The sequence below is a fragment of the Salvelinus sp. IW2-2015 genome, linkage group LG9 (assembly GCF_002910315.2).
Source record: "Salvelinus sp. IW2-2015 linkage group LG9, ASM291031v2, whole genome shotgun sequence".
NCBI lineage: Eukaryota > Metazoa > Chordata > Actinopteri > Salmoniformes > Salmonidae > Salvelinus > Salvelinus sp. IW2-2015.
In genome coordinates, this window is record NC_036849.1 from 1353075 (window position 1) to 1371284 (window position 18210).

At 43.9% G+C, this 18210-nt stretch overlaps 1 protein-coding gene across 2 annotated transcripts in view; it reads left to right on the forward strand.

Moving 5' to 3' along the window:
* nrxn3a (neurexin 3a) overlaps nt 1–18210 on the forward strand; it is a 423493-nt gene that overhangs the window by 126831 nt on the left and 278452 nt on the right. The window lies entirely within an intron of this gene.

Genomic DNA, 18210 nt, shown 5'->3' on the forward strand with positions numbered 1-18210 from the left:
CCACTCCACTCCACAGGGCTACCATTTGTCAGATGGTTATCAGATTGGACAGAGGTTATGACACCTCAAGGTCCGACTGAAGTAATGACCCCCGCCACAGCTTCCTGTTTCCTGTTTTGTCAAATCGTTGGCCACACCAGGGTGAGGGATATGCTACCCAGCATGCTGGCACGTTCTCCGTTGACACGACAAATGTTTGTTGCATTGTATTATCTCCCACATGTCTTCTTCTCTATAAACCTCTCTCTACCAAAACATTCTACTTATCTTACACCGCTCTATGGAGCACTGTCCTTTTCCTAACAGCTAACAACCATGTTACTGCATAGGAGGCCTACCTGAATGCTGACCGAACTTCTTAACCGTAGTTACTCTTACCCAAAATCTCAGGGTTTAGATAGGAGTTCATGAGACTTTCAAGGTCTGGATATTCCGGGTTATTTTGCTCTTTTTTTTTTAACCAAGCAACAGAAGGTTGTGTCTATGCTGGTAAAGTATCTTGGTTCTGGTTAGTTTATAGAGGATCATATATCTCTGACGGATCCTGCAGATTGAACAAAAATATATACACAACTTGCAACAATTTCAACGATTTTACTGAGTTACAGTTCATATAAGGAAATCAGTCAATTGAAATAAATTCATTATGCCCTGATCTATGGATTTCACATGACTGGGCAGGGGTGCAGCCACCCACTGGAGAGCCAGGCCCAGCCAATCAGAATTTATTTTTCCCCTGCAAAAGGGCTTTATTACAGACAAAAATAATCCTCAGTAGGGCCTCCTGAGTGGGGCAGTGGTCTAAGGCACTGCACCGCAGTGCTAGCTGTGCCACTAGAGAGGCTCTGTCACAGCCGGCCGCGACCGGGAGACCCATGGGACGGCGCACAATTAGCCTAGCGTCGTCCGGGTTAGGGGAGGGTTTGGATGGCAGGGATGTCCTTGTCCCATCGCGCACTAGCGACTCCTGTGGTGGGCTGGGCGCAGTGCACGCTGACACGGTCGACAGGTGTACGGTGTTTCCTCCGACACATTGGTGCGGCTGGCTTCCGGGTTAAGCGGGCATTGTGTCAAGAAGCAGTGCGGCTTGGTTGGGTTGTGTTTCTGAGGACGCACGGCTCTCGACCTGCGCCTCTCCCGAGTCCGTACGAGAGTTGCAGCTTTGAGACAAGACTGTAACTACCAATTGGATACCACGAAATTGGAGAGAAAAATTGGTAAATTTTAAAAAGAATTAATACTCCTCAGTTTCATCAGCTATCCGGTTGGCTGGTTTCAGATGATCCAGCAGGTGAAGAAACCGGATGTGGAGGTCCTGGGCTGGCGTGGTTACATGTGGTCTCTGGTTGTGAGCCGGTTGGACGTACAGCCAAATTCTCTAAAATGACATTGAAGGCAGCTTATAATAGAGAAATTAACATTAAATTATCTGGCAACAACTCTGGTGGACATTCCTGCAGACAGCATGCCAATTACATACTCCCTCAAAACTTGAGACATCTGTGGAATTGTGTTGTGTGACAAAACTGCACATTTTAGAGTGGCTATTTAATTTCCCCAGCACAAGGTGCACATGTGGAATGATCATGCTGTTTAGTCAGCTTCTTGATATGCCACAACTGTCAGGTGGCTGGATTATCTTGGCAAAGGAGAAATGCTCACTAACAGGGATGTAAACAAATTTGTGCACAGCTTTTTGTGCGTATGGAAAATGCGTTTATATTTATGTTCAGTAAACAAAAAGCTGTTCTTAAAAAAGTCTTTGAGTTGGGGCTTCATCCGCCACTGTTCTCCCGGGTTAGACGAGAGAATGTCCACTGCAGAGAGAGGGAGTGACAAAGAGAAGAGGGAAAATATTTGAATAAATTGATTTGGTTTGAGTTGAGGTAAAGTGATGACTGCGGTTGAGTTGGAATTGCTAAAGGAGACACATCCAACGCTCAAGACTGTTCTCGCTTTCTTTATTTTTCTCTCTTTTGCTCTTTCCCACCATCTCCGCCTCTTTCTCCGTATTTCTGTTGCTCCATCTTGGTCTTCAACTCTCTTTCTTTCTCTCCATCTCGTTCTGTCTCTCTATGCCTTTTTTCTATCTCTCACTCGCTCTGTCTCTGTTTCTCTCTCTGCTTCGTCTGTTCATCCCCTCAGCTCTGTTTCAGTGACTAGAGCAGGCTACAGTCGATATGTGATAAGTGAAAAGGTAATCCCTGTCCTCCTATATTCCTCCTCTATCCCCCTCTCTCTCTCTCCTTTTTTTAGCATCTACAGTAATTCAGTGTCAAGGTTATTTTCTGATGTATTACATGGACCTATTATCAGGCAACGATAATTGTGTGTGTGTGTGTGTGTGTGTGTGTGTGTGTGTGTGTGTGTGTGTGTGTGGTGTGTGGGTGTGTGTGTGTTGTTGTGTGAGAGAGAGCGATCATGTGGGTATGTCAATATGAGTCTGACTGGGGGTGTTGTGTATTGTTATTTGTGGATCCAGAGATTCCCACACAGCTGAAGTGTGTGTAGGATACAAACAGGGCAGTCTCTTCATTGTAGAGTGGGTAAAATACTGCTTCGTCAATGTGTATCGACCCTGTAAAAGGAAATGGACCTGCCCAGGAGAGAGAAACATGCCACACATAAATCTGGGTCTGTGACACACACACAGGCGCAAAGATGCACACAGACACACACATGCACACATGCATGGACGCACATGCAGACACATTGATGAGCTTCCTTTACCAGTTTAGGGCCATAATAGACCTAGCAACCTTGGCATGTTTGTTTTAATACTGGTTGGATACAGGTTTATTTCTGGTGGCTGAAGATGTATACAGGTTTATTTCTGGTGGCTGAAGAAGTCTTGTGCAGTGTTATTCCAGTCTCCCTAATCCTGCCTTTGTAGTGTGTGTGTGTGTGTGTGTGTGTGTGTGTGTGTGTGTGTGTGTGTGTGTGTGTGTGTGTAGCTGAACGTGTGTTTAGGAGCCAGTCCTCCAGTTCGTTACATAAACACCACAAATTCCTCTGTGTTGCCCGAGGAATGAGAGCGTGTGGGGGAGGATGCGCCTCTCTCCATCCCTCCCTTCATCCCCTAAACATCTCCCTTCATGCCCTCTAAATGTCTTCTTCCCATTCCTTTATCCAGTCTTTTATCATTTCCTCTGCCCATTCCAGTGTCTCCATTGCTCTTTCTTCTCTGTTTCCGTCTCCTCATCCCTCTCTCTCCACCTCTCTTCCTCTATCCCTCTCCAGGGTTCTACAGAAACGTTTCCCACCTGTTTCAGTTGGTGGCACCAGGACATGATTTGGTCACACACATTTGTTTTGGGGGAGGGGGGGGGGGCTTGTGTCTCATAATGTCTCATCATTCCATACATAACCAGGCTAATAATGACTAGCCATCTTTTACATTAGCATGCACTTGTGTTTTTACACTGAGCTTGATAGATTTACCGTAACAGCAGAGAAAAGAGACTGTTAACATGAAGTGCAGATTTCAAATTGCCCATGTGTTTTTTTTCTGCAAAATCCTCTAGCAGGCAGAATTAGAAAAAAAGATATACTTGATACCAAATCGACAGCATGTGTACCATGGCAAAAAGAAAGAAAGCGGGGACTGTGATTCCCCTGTTTTTTTTCTTCAGGTTTTGTCTCTCAAAATCACAAATTTTCATAGAAAAACAAAAAAAAGAAATGGCCTCTGGATATCAAAAGAAATGGCCTCTGGATTTATGCAAATAATCATGATTCTCCCAGAGAAGACATGGCGCCGCCAGAGATGGTCACCTCGCTTTGCGTTCTTAGGAAACTATGCAGTATTTTGTTTTGATCATATCACCTCCAGCCTACCTGATACCCTAGACCCACTCCAATTTGCTTACCGCCCCAAAGGTCCACTGACGATGCAATCTCCATCACACGGCACACTGCCCTATCCCATCTGGACAAGAGGAATACCTATGTAAGAATGCTGTTCATTGACTTCAACTCAGCATTTAACACCATAGTACCCTCCAAACCCATCATTAAGCTCGAGACCCTGGGTCTCAACCCCGCCCTGTGCAACTGGGTCCTGGACTTTCTGACGGGCCGCCCCCAGGTGGTGAGGGTAGGAAACAACATCTCTACCCCGCTGATCCTCAACACTGGGGCCCCACAAGGGTGCGTTCTCAGCCCTCTCCTGTACTCCCCGTTCACCCATGACTGCGTGGCCATGCACACCTTCAACTCAATCATCAAGTTTGCAGACGACACTACAGTGGTAGGCTTGATTACCAACAACGATGAGACGGCCTACAGGGAGGAAGTGTGGTGTCAGGAAAATAACCTCACACTCAACGTCAACAAAACAAAGGAGATGATCATGGACTTCAGGAAACAGCAGAGGGAGCACCCCCCTATCCACATCGACAGGACAGTGGTGGAGAAGGTGGAAAGTTTTAAGTTCCTCGTCGTACACATCACGTACAAACTGAATTGGTCCACCCACACAGACAGTGTGGTGAAGGCAGCGCAACAGCGCCTCTTCAACCTCAGGAGACTGAAGAAATTTGGCTTGTCACCAAAAACACTCACAAACTTTTACAGATGCACAATCGAGAGCATCCTGTCGGGCTGTATCACCGCCTGGTACGGCAACTGCTCCGCCCACTCTCCAGAAGGTAGTGAGGTCTGCACAACGCATCACCGGGGGCAAACTACCTGCCCTCCAGGACACCTACGCCACCCAATGTCACAGGAAGTCCAAAAAGATCAAGGACAACAACCACCCGAGCCACTGCCTGTTCAACCCGTTATCATCCAGAAAGCGAGGTCAGTACAGGTGCATCAAAGCAGGGACCGAGAGACTGAAAAACAGCTTCTATCTCGATGCCATCAGGCTGTTAAACAGCCATCACTAACATTGAGTGGCTGCTGCCAACATAGTGACTCAAATCTCTAGCCACTTTAATAATAAAAAATTGGATGTAATAAATGTATCACTAGTCACTTTAAACAATGCCACTTTATATAAAGTTTACATACCCTACATTACTCATCTCATATCTATATACTGTACTCTATACTATCTACTGCATCTTGCCTATGCCGCACGGCCTTCGCTCAACCATTTATTTAAATGTACATATTCTTATTTATTCCTTTACACTTGTGTGTATTAGGTAGTTGTTGTGAAATTGTTAGATTACTTGTTAGATATTACTGCACGGTCAGAACTAGAAGCACAAGCATTTCGCTACACTCGCATTAACATCTGCTAACCATGTGTATGTGACCAATAATATTTGATTTGATTTGAGATAGGCATAGGCTACTTTGTAGTTACCTTTTAATTGCCTTTCCATCTACCCGAAAACGGAAAACATTGCTAACGGCTAACACAAGGTGATCGACATATGTGAACCGCACACAGTAGGGCTCAATATTAGTACATTTGCAAGTAGTAGCCTACACAGGGCCAGTGCCATCCAACTGAAAGCTACTGGCCCAAATGAATAAAATACTTTCCCGTCAAGATCTACCAGGAAAGCCAATGATGCGTGCATAATTTCAAAGCAGGTGATTTTCTTTAATTTGCGGCCTGAGCAAGTAGCCTATACAGGGTATACAGACATTGGCAAGTCAAATGCAAGTACTTCCAGCGACTTTTTCAAGCACTTAATTGTCATTTTCAAGAACTTAAATGTTATTGTTGTAATTGTCTGTAGGGGAAAAAACCACATGTTTGGAAAAACGTTCGCATTACCACATTAAGAATAATATATTTGTTTACAGACCTACCTAATGACATTTCTGCATTGACATTCACATTATTTTTTACATTTACATGATTTCATTCAAATATGTCAGAATAATGTGGGTGTTGCCTGACTAAATAACAGCATGCTCCTAACACAAATTCAGTCCGTCCATTTGGTAGCTAGTCAGTCTCGCCATTTGAGATGTCGAAGAGTTGTAAATAGGTTTTTGTATCATGTTTTCAAACGAGAAAGAGACCAAAAACAGGGTTCCTTTGTAATGGAACACATTGTATGGAAAGCCAAGATGAAGGCAAAATGTCGACGTTATAACCGCTCATGATTTTACACAACAAGCACAGCAGATTCTCGTAACACGGCCGGTAACAAACGAAAGCGGCTACATCGCTCATAAAAACTGATTAGAAATGAAATCACAGAATCATTATGTTGGACCAGTAGAACTTGTAAATCGGCTACCATAACTTCAATTACTCTTCAAAGCCTCGAGGAAATGTCTGATTTTTAAGGTAGCCTATTCCACGATGCCTGAATTGCGCATTGCAAATATTCAACCAAGACTTTGAACGTTTTAAATACCTGGTTTGCGTACTCATTCTTGCCTTTGTATTTACTGGTAGATACCATAATTTGGAACATCTTTCCTACGGTTTTCCCAACCCTACCGCTGTCGGTTTCGGATAAACTGCTCCATCCAACAACCAGTTGTTTGAGAGCTGCGCTCTCTCTCTGCCCGGCAGATTATCTATAAACTACAGGCCTGTGTGTGCAGCTCGTGTGTGCTAAATAAATCAATTATAAAGCCTAGATTAAAAATAGCATTATTTCTTAAGCAATAATACAAGCCGAGTGGCGTAGACCACCACAGCCATGATAAAAATGCCGTGACACATGGCCTCGAGTGTATTATTGCTTTTATACAACGGGCTACCAGCATAAAAAATCTAGATTATTTCCAAAACCATCAATTTTTAAACAAAACATGACGCCACATTCACTAACACTGGTTGTCAAGTGACATTTTAGGCGTTCTCTGGTCGTTAGTTATTTTTGTATTGACTGCCATGTAAAGCAAAACTACCCAAACGCTGGTTGATAGTTCCAGAACCTTGGTTTCTAGGGACCCTGTCCATGGTTCTGAAAACAGCGCACGTCTGGTTTATGCATAGTAAAATTGAATGTCGGATCGAAACGTTGTATGGGGGCACTGTCCATGGTTCTGAATAGAAACCACAATGACCATTTTTTCCCCGGATGGTCACAGCATCAACAGCTTTTTATTTGTGATACACATTGAACTGCACATTTCCATCCAGTGTGCAATTAGTGAAGTAGCTGTCTAACGCCGGGGTCTCAAGCACAGCTGGGCGCCATTTCTCAGGAACAAATGTTGTCGCACGCAGCTGTTAGGATGTTACTCCATCTCCTCCTGTTTTCCGTGGACGGCTTCCAATAGCTCCTAAGAGAGCTTTCAGCCCTGTGCCCGCTCACACTCATTATCTCTCTGGCCTCCAGACCTGCATCGGAGAGCTGCTGGATGGTAGTCATTCTGATGCAGTGGTTGGTATACCGACGGGATGTGGCAGAGAGCGAGCGAGCGGGCGATTAATAATGATAATACGATTCCATTGATGTTTATTCTATTCATATACTATATAGCAGCCTTGCTATTTGAACAACATGTTATACCTTGCACAGACGGGCAGCATTGATGAAAGGGTGTTGAGTTCCATTGGCTCCGTGGTATACCACACGTTGTCATCATCAAAGAGCTTTCGTCTGGGGTGTAGATAAAAGGCTGGGGCATGTTCGGGTAACCCGTTGTATAAAAATAAAAAAAATCCACTGGCCCAAGCAGGCCACTTACAGGGATGATATGATCGACTGGCCCGGAGGGTTTCCATAACCTCCCCTTTATGTCGAGCCCTGACACACACAGACAGGGGCATTCCCATGCAGTTGTTGCATCTTCAAAAACAAAAATTTGCTTCATTGCAGTTACTGTTTGAGCTGGCTGGTCTTTCTATGTATCCCCAGGACAGAGTAGCTACATCTGGTAAGACAAGGGGCAGGGCTGTGTGTCTATTTGTCAATAACTGCTGGTACGTGTTAAAAGTCTCGAGGTATTGCTCGCCTGAGGTAGATAGTTCCACAACATCCCCACCGAGCTAAAGGCTAGAGCTGCCGCTTTCAAGGAGCAGGACACTAATCTGGACTCTGGACTCTTAACACCATAGTGCCCACATAGCTCATCACTAAGCCAAGGACCCTGAGACTAAACACCTCCCTCTGCAACTGGATCCTGGACTTCCTGACGGGCCGCACCCAGGTGTTAAGGTTAGGCAACATAACATCTGCCACACTGATCCCCAACACTGGTTCCCCTCAGGAGTGTGTGCTTAGTCCCCTCCTGTACTCCCTGTTCACCCGCGACTGCGTGGCCAAGCACGACTCCAACACCATCACTAAGTTTGCTGATGACACAACAGTGGTAGGCCTGATAACCGACTATGCTGAGACAGCCTATAGTGAGGAGGTCAAAGACCTGTCAGTTTATTTCCAGTCCAACAACCTCTCCCTCAATGTGAGCAAGACAAAGGAGATGATCGTGGACTGAACAGGGCCCCGTTTACATCGACGGAGCTGAAGTGAAGCAGGTCAAGAGTTTCAAGTTCGTTGGTGTCCACATCACCAACAAACTATCATGGTCCAAATACACCAAGACAGTCGTGAAGACAACCCCCTTTCCCCCTCAGGAGACTGAAACGATTAGGCATGGGTCCCCAGATCCTCATAAAGTTCTACAGCTGCACCATCGAGTGCATCTTGACTGGTTGCATCACCGCCTAGTATGGCAACTGCTCGGTATCTGACCGTAAGGCACTACAGAGGGTAATGCATACGGCCCAAAACATCACTGGGGCCAAGCTTCCAGCAATTCAGGACCTATATACCAGGCGGTGTCAGGGGAAGGCCCAAAAAATGTCAAAGACCCCCAGTCACCCAAGTCACAGACTGTTCTCTCTGCTACCGCATGGCAAGCGGTACCGGAGCGCCAAGTCTAGATCCAAAATGCTCCTTAAAACCGCTTCTACCACCAAGCTATAAGACTGCTGAACAATTAATCAAATGGCCATCCGGACTATTTACATTGACCCCCCCCATTTGTTTTTACACTGCTGCTACTCGCTGCATAGTCACTCTACATGTACAAATTACCTCTAATAACCTTTAACCCCGCACATTCACTCAGTACAGGTGCCTGCTTGTAAGGTGCATGTGACAAATAAAAATTGAATTTGAAATTTCAAAGTGTTTAAGGTTAAGTTTAGGCATTACCTCCAAATTTGTAAGGTTAGGGTTAAGTTTATGCATTAACTCTGAATTCTTAAGGTTAGGCACTAACTTCTGTCTTGTGGACTTGCTTCTTCGGGATCGGTGTCCCTTCCACGGGACGGATGAGCTAGCGAAGGCTAATGCGATTAGCATGAGGTTGTAAGTAACAAGAACATTTCCCAGGACATAGACATATCTGATATGGGCAGAAAGCTTAAATTCTTGTTAATCTAACTGCACTGTCCAATTTACAGTAGTTATTACAGTGAAAGAATACCATGCTATTGTTTGAGGAGAGTGCACAATTTTGAACATAAAAAGTTATTAATAGACAAATTAGGCATATTTGGGCAGTCTTGATACAACATTTTGAACAGAAATGCAATGGTTCATTGGACCAGTCTAAAACTTTGCACATACACTGCTGCCATCTAGTGGCCAACATGTATACTGCACCTGGGCTGGAATAATACATTATGGCCTTCCACTTGCATTTCAAAGATGATGATACAAAGAAAATACAAAATAACGGTTGGTTTTTTCTTTGTATTATCTTTTACCAGATCTGTGTTGTGTGTGTTATTGTGTGTTATTCTCCTGCATTCACATTTCCACAAACTTCAAAGTGTTTCCTTTCAAATGGAACCAAGAATATGCATATCCTTGCTTCAGGGCGTGACATACAGGCAGTTAGATTTGGGTATGTCATTTCAGGCGAAAATTGAAAAAAATGGGCGGATCCTTAAAAACTGCTACAGCTCCTTCAAGTAGGATGGGTTCCGCTGGTGTACAGCAATCTTTAAGTCATACCACAGATTCTCAGTTGGATTGAGGTCTGGGCTTTGACTAGGCCATTCCAAGACATTTAAATGTTTCCCCTTAAACCACTCGAGTGTCGCTTTAGCAGTATGCTTAGGGTCATTGTCCTGCTGGAAGGTGAACTGTCGTCCATGTCTCAAATCTATGGAAGACTGAAACAGGTTTCCCTCAAGAATTACCTTGTATTTAGCGCCATCCATCATTCCTTCATTTCTGACCAGTTTCCCAGTCCCTGCCGATGAAAAAAATCCCCACAGCATGATGCTGCCATAAGGTTCTCAGGGTGATGAGAGGTGTTGGGTTTGCGCCAGCCATAGCGTTTTCCTTGATGGCAAAAAAGCTCAATCTTAGTCTCATCTGAACAAAGTACCTTCTTCCATATGTTTGGGGAGTCTCCCACATGCTTTCTGGCTAACACCAAACGTGTTTGCTTATTTATTTTCTTTAAGCAATGGCTTTTTTTCTGGCCACTTTTCCGTAAAGCCAAGCTCGGTGGAGTGTACAGCTTAAAGTGGTCCTATGGACAGATACTCTAATCTTCACTGTGGAGCTTTGCAGCTCCTTCAGGGTTATCTTTGGTCTCTTTGTTGCCTCTCTGATTAATGCCCTCCTTGCCTGGTCTGTGGGTTTTGGTGGGCGGCCCTCTCTTGGCAGGTTTGTTGGGGTGCCATATTCTTTCAATTTTTTAATAATGGATTTAAATGGTGCTCCGTGGAATGTTCAAAGTTTCAGATATTTTTTTATAACCCAACCCTGATCTGTACTACTCCACAACTTTGCCCCTGACCTGTTTGGAGAGCTCCTTGGTCTTCATGGTTCCGCTTGCTTGGTGGTGAAACAGACTCTGGGGCCTTTCAGAACAGGTGTATATATTCTGAGATCATGTGACAGATCATATGACACTTAAATAAAGTCCACCTGTGTGCAATCTAACAAATTATGTGACTTCTGTAGGTAATTGGTTGCACCAGATCTTATTTAGGGACTTCATAGTAAAGGGGGTGAATACATATGCATGCACCACTTTTCCGTAAAAAAAAAAGAAAAAAGTCCATTACAGGAAATCCAAATAAAAATCCATTTAAATTACAGGTTGTAAAGCCAAGGGGTTAAATACTTTTGCAAGGCACTGTACATGTGGACGTGGGTGACGGATGGGAATAATCCTCTGCCTCTGGTTCCAAAGGTTACATGTCTGAATCCAGCGATAGAAAGTCGTTTTTGATATTTTTATTTTAAGCCTATCCCAAACATCAACCCTTCAAGAATGAGCAAAAATCCCAGTGGCTAGATGTGCCAAAAATATTTTGTATCTTCAAAGTGGGAGGCATGTTGTGTAAATCAAATGATACAAACCCCCTCAAAAAATCCATTTTAATTCCAGGTTGTAAGGCAGCAAAATAGGAAAAATGCCAAGGGGGTGAATACTTTCGCAAGCCACTGTACTACTGAAAAGCTACTCAATTACACTAACGAGAGTAGTTGAGTACAGTATTACATATTAAATAGTATTCAATATTACACATGTATACATATATACTTAATGCTACAATATGACTTTCTGCACTCATCAATGCTTGGGCGGGCAGTCTTCTTTCCAACTCGCTACGCTGGTGGTGGGAGAAACACTCTCAGGACCATGTTATCTTTAGTATCTGAGAGACAAAAACATAACAAAGGTTTTACAGGACAGACAAAATAGATAAATGTGGATGAACATTTGAGACACTACTTTCATTTCAATATGTAGCTTCCTGCACTCAGTACACTGGTGGTGGGCAAATCACACTCAGGGCCATGCAGCCTATAGTATCTGAGGGACAAAGACATAACATTAACACAGTTTAAGTGTATAAACTTGAATAAACAATTGAGTCATTCCTTTATGTCATAGAAACTATTAGGCTAGAAAACATAGCCACAGTTTCTGAACCACAATAAAATCCTGAGTTATAAGCTTGCCAACTAGCTACAAACAGGGAATAGGCCTAGCTTAGTAAAAATCTGGTCTAGCTAGTCAAACCGGGTGAGAAACCTAGTTTGAGCTAGCAAGCTAAGCTAAGTTATTTAACTAGCTAGCTACCTGACGTGAAAGTCATTGCACCACACAGTAAAGTTAACATTAGGCTTACAGAAAATAAGCTTACTAGCTACAGGCACTGATATAGCTAGCTAGCTAGCAAAACTTCAACAAAAACTTTACATTTTTGCAAACACACACAGCACAGGAAAATAGTTTGCTAGCTAGCATGCATGCGGTTGTTTACTTGTTGCGTGCTAGCTAACATTGTCTAAAATTGTCAGTGACTGAGATAGTATGTAATTATGATAGCTATGTCTTTTTAACCCGAATGGATCATTAGTAATGTTAGGCAGCATTTTATTCACAGTTTTTGGTCAGCACCAACACCTTGCCCATTTGTCCGTTGAAAAGTAATTCCATTCAGCGCTGGCTGCACTGTCTTGTGGACTTGCTACAGTTGCAACAATCCTAATTCATGAGCTTGCTGGATCACTTCGATCTTCTGGATTTGGCGGGATAATTAACCCACCCACTTGGTCATATCTCCACAACCCTTCCCCAATGCTTGGAAGTCTGCTGCATTCCTCCTATCCCTTAATGTGTCCACTGAAGTTATTAGTTTGATATATTCCTATCTGACAAACACAGGTCAAAGGGTTTGTTTGGGGGACACTTAGTCGGACTCTCTTAATTATAACATTGGGGTCCCACAAGGGTCTATATTAGGCCCCCTTCTGTTTACCATCTTTATAAATGATCTCCCACTTGCTTACCCGCAAGTTAACATGCAGATGTCTGCAGATGGTACAGTTCTGTATGTACCCTCAAAAAATAGACAACTAGTTGTTAAACAAGTTAACTGAAAGCTATGGTACATGTTACTAAATGGATGACTAATTCTTGCCTGCATTTATATATCAACAAGCCTGTTTGTATGTATTTCTCTAAGAAATCCATTGATTCTTCCCAACGAGCTGTTCTTGTTAATGGAGAGAATCTGAAAGTTGTCTAACTTCAGGTATCTCGGCGTCATTTTGGACTCCAACTTGACATTTAAGAAACACGTGAAGAAGAAGGTTAACACGGTCAAGTTTGGATTATCCAACTTTAGGTTTATAAGCCCTTCCTCTGGAGGCCTCCAAACTATATATGCATTCTATGATCTTCTCACATTTGAGATATTGCCTCACATGCTGGTCACAAGCAGGAGCTACTATTCTGAAACAAATTGAATCACTCTACAAACAAACACAAGATTTTTGTAATATAATTTACATACATAATTGATTTAGTCTGGATAGCTTTAAGCAGTATGTAGATGCAAGCCTTGTTTTTAAGATCCTGAATGGTCTTGCCCCTCCACCCCTATGCCGGCATATCATGCTCAAGGAAAGCACCTCCAGGACAACAAGGGCAGTAACTAGAGGGGATTGTGTTGTCCCTTTTCAACACAGTGAATTCAGTCAATCTGCCTTCTCTGTTAGAGCTACAATATACTGGAATGCAATGCCCACGGACTTGAGAAGTTGCACTGATTATTGTACTTTTAAAATTAAATTGAAAACATGGCTCAAACCTATCCAACCCTGTACACACAAGTTATCTGTGGTTCCTCATATGTAAGACGACAGTTGATGATGGTGTTGTTAGAATGATATATTATTGGATGTAATGTATTTGTATTTTGTATTGTTTTAGTGAGTATTTGTATAGTGGCTCTGTAAAGGCCATTACCTACCCTGAAACTACGGGTGAAAATTAGCTTTTGGCTAACTCCGGCACATTTACATGGATGTTGCATTACAGTAATATTGATGTTGATTAATGTGCATTGTCCCCTATAAATAAATAACCCAGCATTAACAACCCAACCTTGCTCTTTCTAAAGAAAACTACCCAACTAAGTGACCCAATGCCTGCAACCTAGCAAATGGGTCATCCAAACCACCCAGCATGTTTTAGTGGACCAACAAACCATGACTAGTTTGATAGTAGTTTTAAACTCTCTCTGGATGCATGAACATCTCTCTTACTTTTATTTTCCCCTCTCTTCTCTTCTCTTCTCTCTCTCACTCACTCACTCACTCACTCACTCACTCACTCACTCACTCACTCACTCACTCACTCACTCACTCACTCACTCACTCACTCACTCACTCATTCACTCATTCACTCACTCTCTGACTTTTCTCTCCCCCTTCAGACTGCAGTGTAGCGTATTGTGACTGTGGACTCTGCTGCAACCATGTGGTTGTTTGTGAGAACCGCAGTCTCTCTCCACCGCACAGCTGAGAGACTCCGAGGACATTTTGAGGGCATGTAACGTCTCTACGCATTATGGGTCCATTTATCATATTTGGTTCTCTGTGGGCGCTGCGCCACAAATAATCACCACTGGTTGACGTCAACTGAGGGGGATACAATGACACAATGACTGAGAGAATGTTTGTCGCGGTATCGTGGCGAGAATGTTTATCATGGCAGAAGACTTCAAATCAGACTCTGATTCCAAGGCAATTGAATATGGATGAACGCGGTTCCATTTCATAAAAACAATTAGTGAGACATTTGTCTTATATGACTGCCTCTGCAGTGGTTTGGAACTATGTCTGTTCTCTAAATGTGTCTTATTTATTTCTGTGTGTGTGGGGGGGGGGGGGGGGGGGGGGCTGGTTTGTTCTTATTTCATCCCAGTTAATTCACTGGCGGGGACTCAGGACTGGGGCCTTGAAGTAGCTGAGGCGTTTCTCTGTTGCTTTGAGAAGCCGACGCTTGGGAAGGGCGCTCCAGCTAGATTCCCTTAGAGGTTAGACTAGAGGAGAACAGGAGAACAGTTACAGCCACTGTATAGTCTGTGTGTGTGTTTATGTGAGCACACGTGTGCGTACGTGTATATGCGTGTGCGTGTGTTCCTGTGTGTGCGTGTGTTTGTTTTGCTAGATATATGTTAGACGAGCACACCTGTTAGATCAACCTCATGCTACTCCTCGGCTGTATTCACATCTGCTCGTAGATTGCAGCAAAACTCTTCCCTTTTCAAGTGAAATCCTCCAATCTTTTATCCTAATGGCACCTTCTCTTTCCTGTGTAATTTGTGTGGTAATTATGCAAAGTGGAGCTGACTTTAAAATCAGTCAGCCTTCCCCTCCTTCTCATCTTCTTCATCAGCAATTACAATGAGCTGCACCGAGCTACTGATTCACTTTCACACTCTCAGACGAACACACACACATGCACACACACACACTGGCGTGCATATACACACAGGCGCGCATGCAAGCGCCAATGCACAAGCACACACGAGCACGCGCAGATACACACACTCACAGGCACACACAGGCTTACACCGTTTGTGTGTACATTTGTGTAGGTGTGTATGTGTGGAATTGAAAAATGCAGTGTGGTTCAGCAGAGCTGAAGGGGACATCTGAGATTCACTCAGCTGTTTGCTTCACTATTAGGAGGGGGAGGAGGAGGAGGAACATGGTTAAATCACAGTTGGTATGCTTTTGTCAATGTCAAAAAAAACTCCACACATCTCACTGCCACCTTCATTTCAAACCAAGCAAGGATAAAGAGTGCAATAAAGAATCAAACCAAGGGCAAAGGTAATAGGGAATCAAAGCAGTGTAAGTACCCTGGCTGAGCCAGGGGAAACAAGTGTTTACCATGTCCTGTTGAGGTGTCAAAGCAAGGACAAGGAACCCAATGCAGTGTACACGCGTAACTCGGACAAGGAAACACAGGTGTACTGTGTCCTCAGCAGGTGTCATAACAAACAGAGCACAGTGAAAGGTGTGGATACTCCTGTCCTATTCTCTCCGTGGTTATAGAAGATCAAACTGAGATGGTTTACGTGCTAGTACACTCTGTTCAAAGCTTTTGTCACTGCACGCACACTCACATGGACACACACACACACACACACACACACAAGCGGTCAACAGGGCAGTGTAGTCAGTGGGAACAGTGGGGTGCAGTCGTCATGGCGTCAGTGCCATGCCTTTGTCATTGGGAGATAGCAGCTCTTTATCTGTTGGGGACTGACAGTATAATGAACATTGATTGGCTCTTAATGCATGCCAAGCTTTTTCATTACTGGAGAGCACGGTGGAGGCAGTGTCCTTTAAACAGAGCAGGTCATCTGAATACATATCTCGGAGAGGCTGACTCACACCGACACGCTCACAAAACAAAACACACAAACACATACAGTACCAGTCAAATGTTTATACACACCCACTCATTCAACTTGAAAGTCACAGCGATATACCTCTGTCACCCAATCACATCCTCAGATCCATTCTCCATCTTCCTGATTAAGTATTCCATCCTGGTCTACCTCATCATCGATAGGTCAGATGGAATGTCAATTAAAGCTCTTTGTTGATTAAAGTGCCCAAATTCCTAGCGGTAGGGCAGCTTTGTCACCTCATTACTGGCTTTAATTAACACTTTCAGTCAGCCGCGGGATTGGATGCGCTTTGTGTTCATGACGTTTATTATGGTTATTTTAATGGGACTATAATATTCCGGGTGTAACACGGACAGTAAGAGAACAGAAAAAAGCAGAATAACTAAACATTATGGTAGCTACATTAGAATATTGTAGTAGAAGAGTTTCCATTGTCCATGCTCTCCAATCACATCCTCTCCCTACACTACATCCTTTCCTTCATATTAAATAGATGTTTTAACCATTTGGTTAAGCCAAGATTCGGGCCCCTTTTCACAAAGTATCTCAGTCGGGGGTGCTGATCCAGGATCAGGCCCTTCCCTTTTATTTATTATGTTTTAAAAGGCAAAACTGATCCTAGATCAGCACTCCTATTCGGAGATGCTCTCTGAATACCGGCCTAGTTGCGATAAATGAAAAGATTAAATTGAAGGGACTAATCCCTGACTATTGTTTGTGGCTTGCCAGCGGAAGACAACCTGCCACCACGTCTATGTGAACACACTATAGTGACACGTCTGTCTGTCTGTCCCTCGGGGGTCTGTTGCTCTGTCAGTTAGTATCAGCCTGACAGTCACTTACTGGGATATTAAACCTTCCTGATCTCTCTTCACACCTCACGCTCAACCATAGACATTCTGTCTGGAGGTGTTCCACCTCCCTCTCTCCCAACTCCAATGTGTTACTTCTCTCTCTCTTTCTCTCTCACTTTTTCTTTATCACCCTCTCTTTCTCACTCTATCCCCCTGCCTTCTTTCTTTCTCTCTCTATTTCACTACCTCTTCCTCCATCTTCCACCCACTCTTATCCCCTCTTTCTCTCTCTCCTCTCTCCTCCCTCTTCGCCTCTCTCTTCCTGGTTCTGGCTTCATTGTACCCAGAGGTGTTCCCCCTGTCCTCGTCCAGCCTATACCTGTTATGCTGGGTATATATTAAGCCTTGGCAGAAGCTTGGAGGGGAGGAGGGAGATAAGCATCTAATCGTACATAATAGCATATTGATTGGGATGTAATTGCAGAGTTTGTCAGCGATTTCTTTGCTACTGTGTCAAAGGAGGGTGTGTGTGTGTGTGTGTGTTCCGGATGGAGTCTTCACAGCTGTGAGGACTAAAAGAGTGTTTGTGTCTACTGGCTGGATGCCGGGAAGCAAGAAATGGAGAGATAAATGGAGAGAAAGAGAGAGGAGGAGAGCGAGCAGAGTAGGCTTGTAATATCAGTGGATACAGATTCCAGCAGATGTAGGGTAGCACAGTCTGTCTCCTTTTGTTTCCCCCTCGTGTTCTTCCTCTCTGCTTTAAACCTGGCTCTGCCAGAGTAGCTATTTCATGGCCGATTTAACGCATTTTCATACAACGCTCTCCCCCTCTCATCTCTACTGGGAGACAGGAGCGGGCTGTGAGGTTTAAGAGTGTATGTGTGTTTTCCATCTTGAACCCTTCCCGTGTACCTCAGCCATCATCTGTGTGTAAACGAATACCGTTGGATACGCTATAGGGGAGTCCACAGCATGCTGTAGGTACAGTATGTATTTAACATTTGTTATGGCAGATAAATGTGTGTGAGAGTGAAAAAATACAGAGGCTCACCTGAAGAGAGCTGTGATGGGAAACCAGCAACTGACAATAGCATGGGGAGCGTGTGTGTGTGTCTGTGTGTGAGCATGCACGTGTGCTGAAAATGCAGTTATGATGTAGATTTCTCCACCTGAACAAGATGTGTGACAGCAGATGTTGTGACTAACAAATATCTCTCTCTCTCTCTCTCTCTCTCTCTCTCTTGTGCTCTGTTTTTCTCTCTCTCTCTCTTTTTCTCTCTCTCTCTCTCTCTCTCT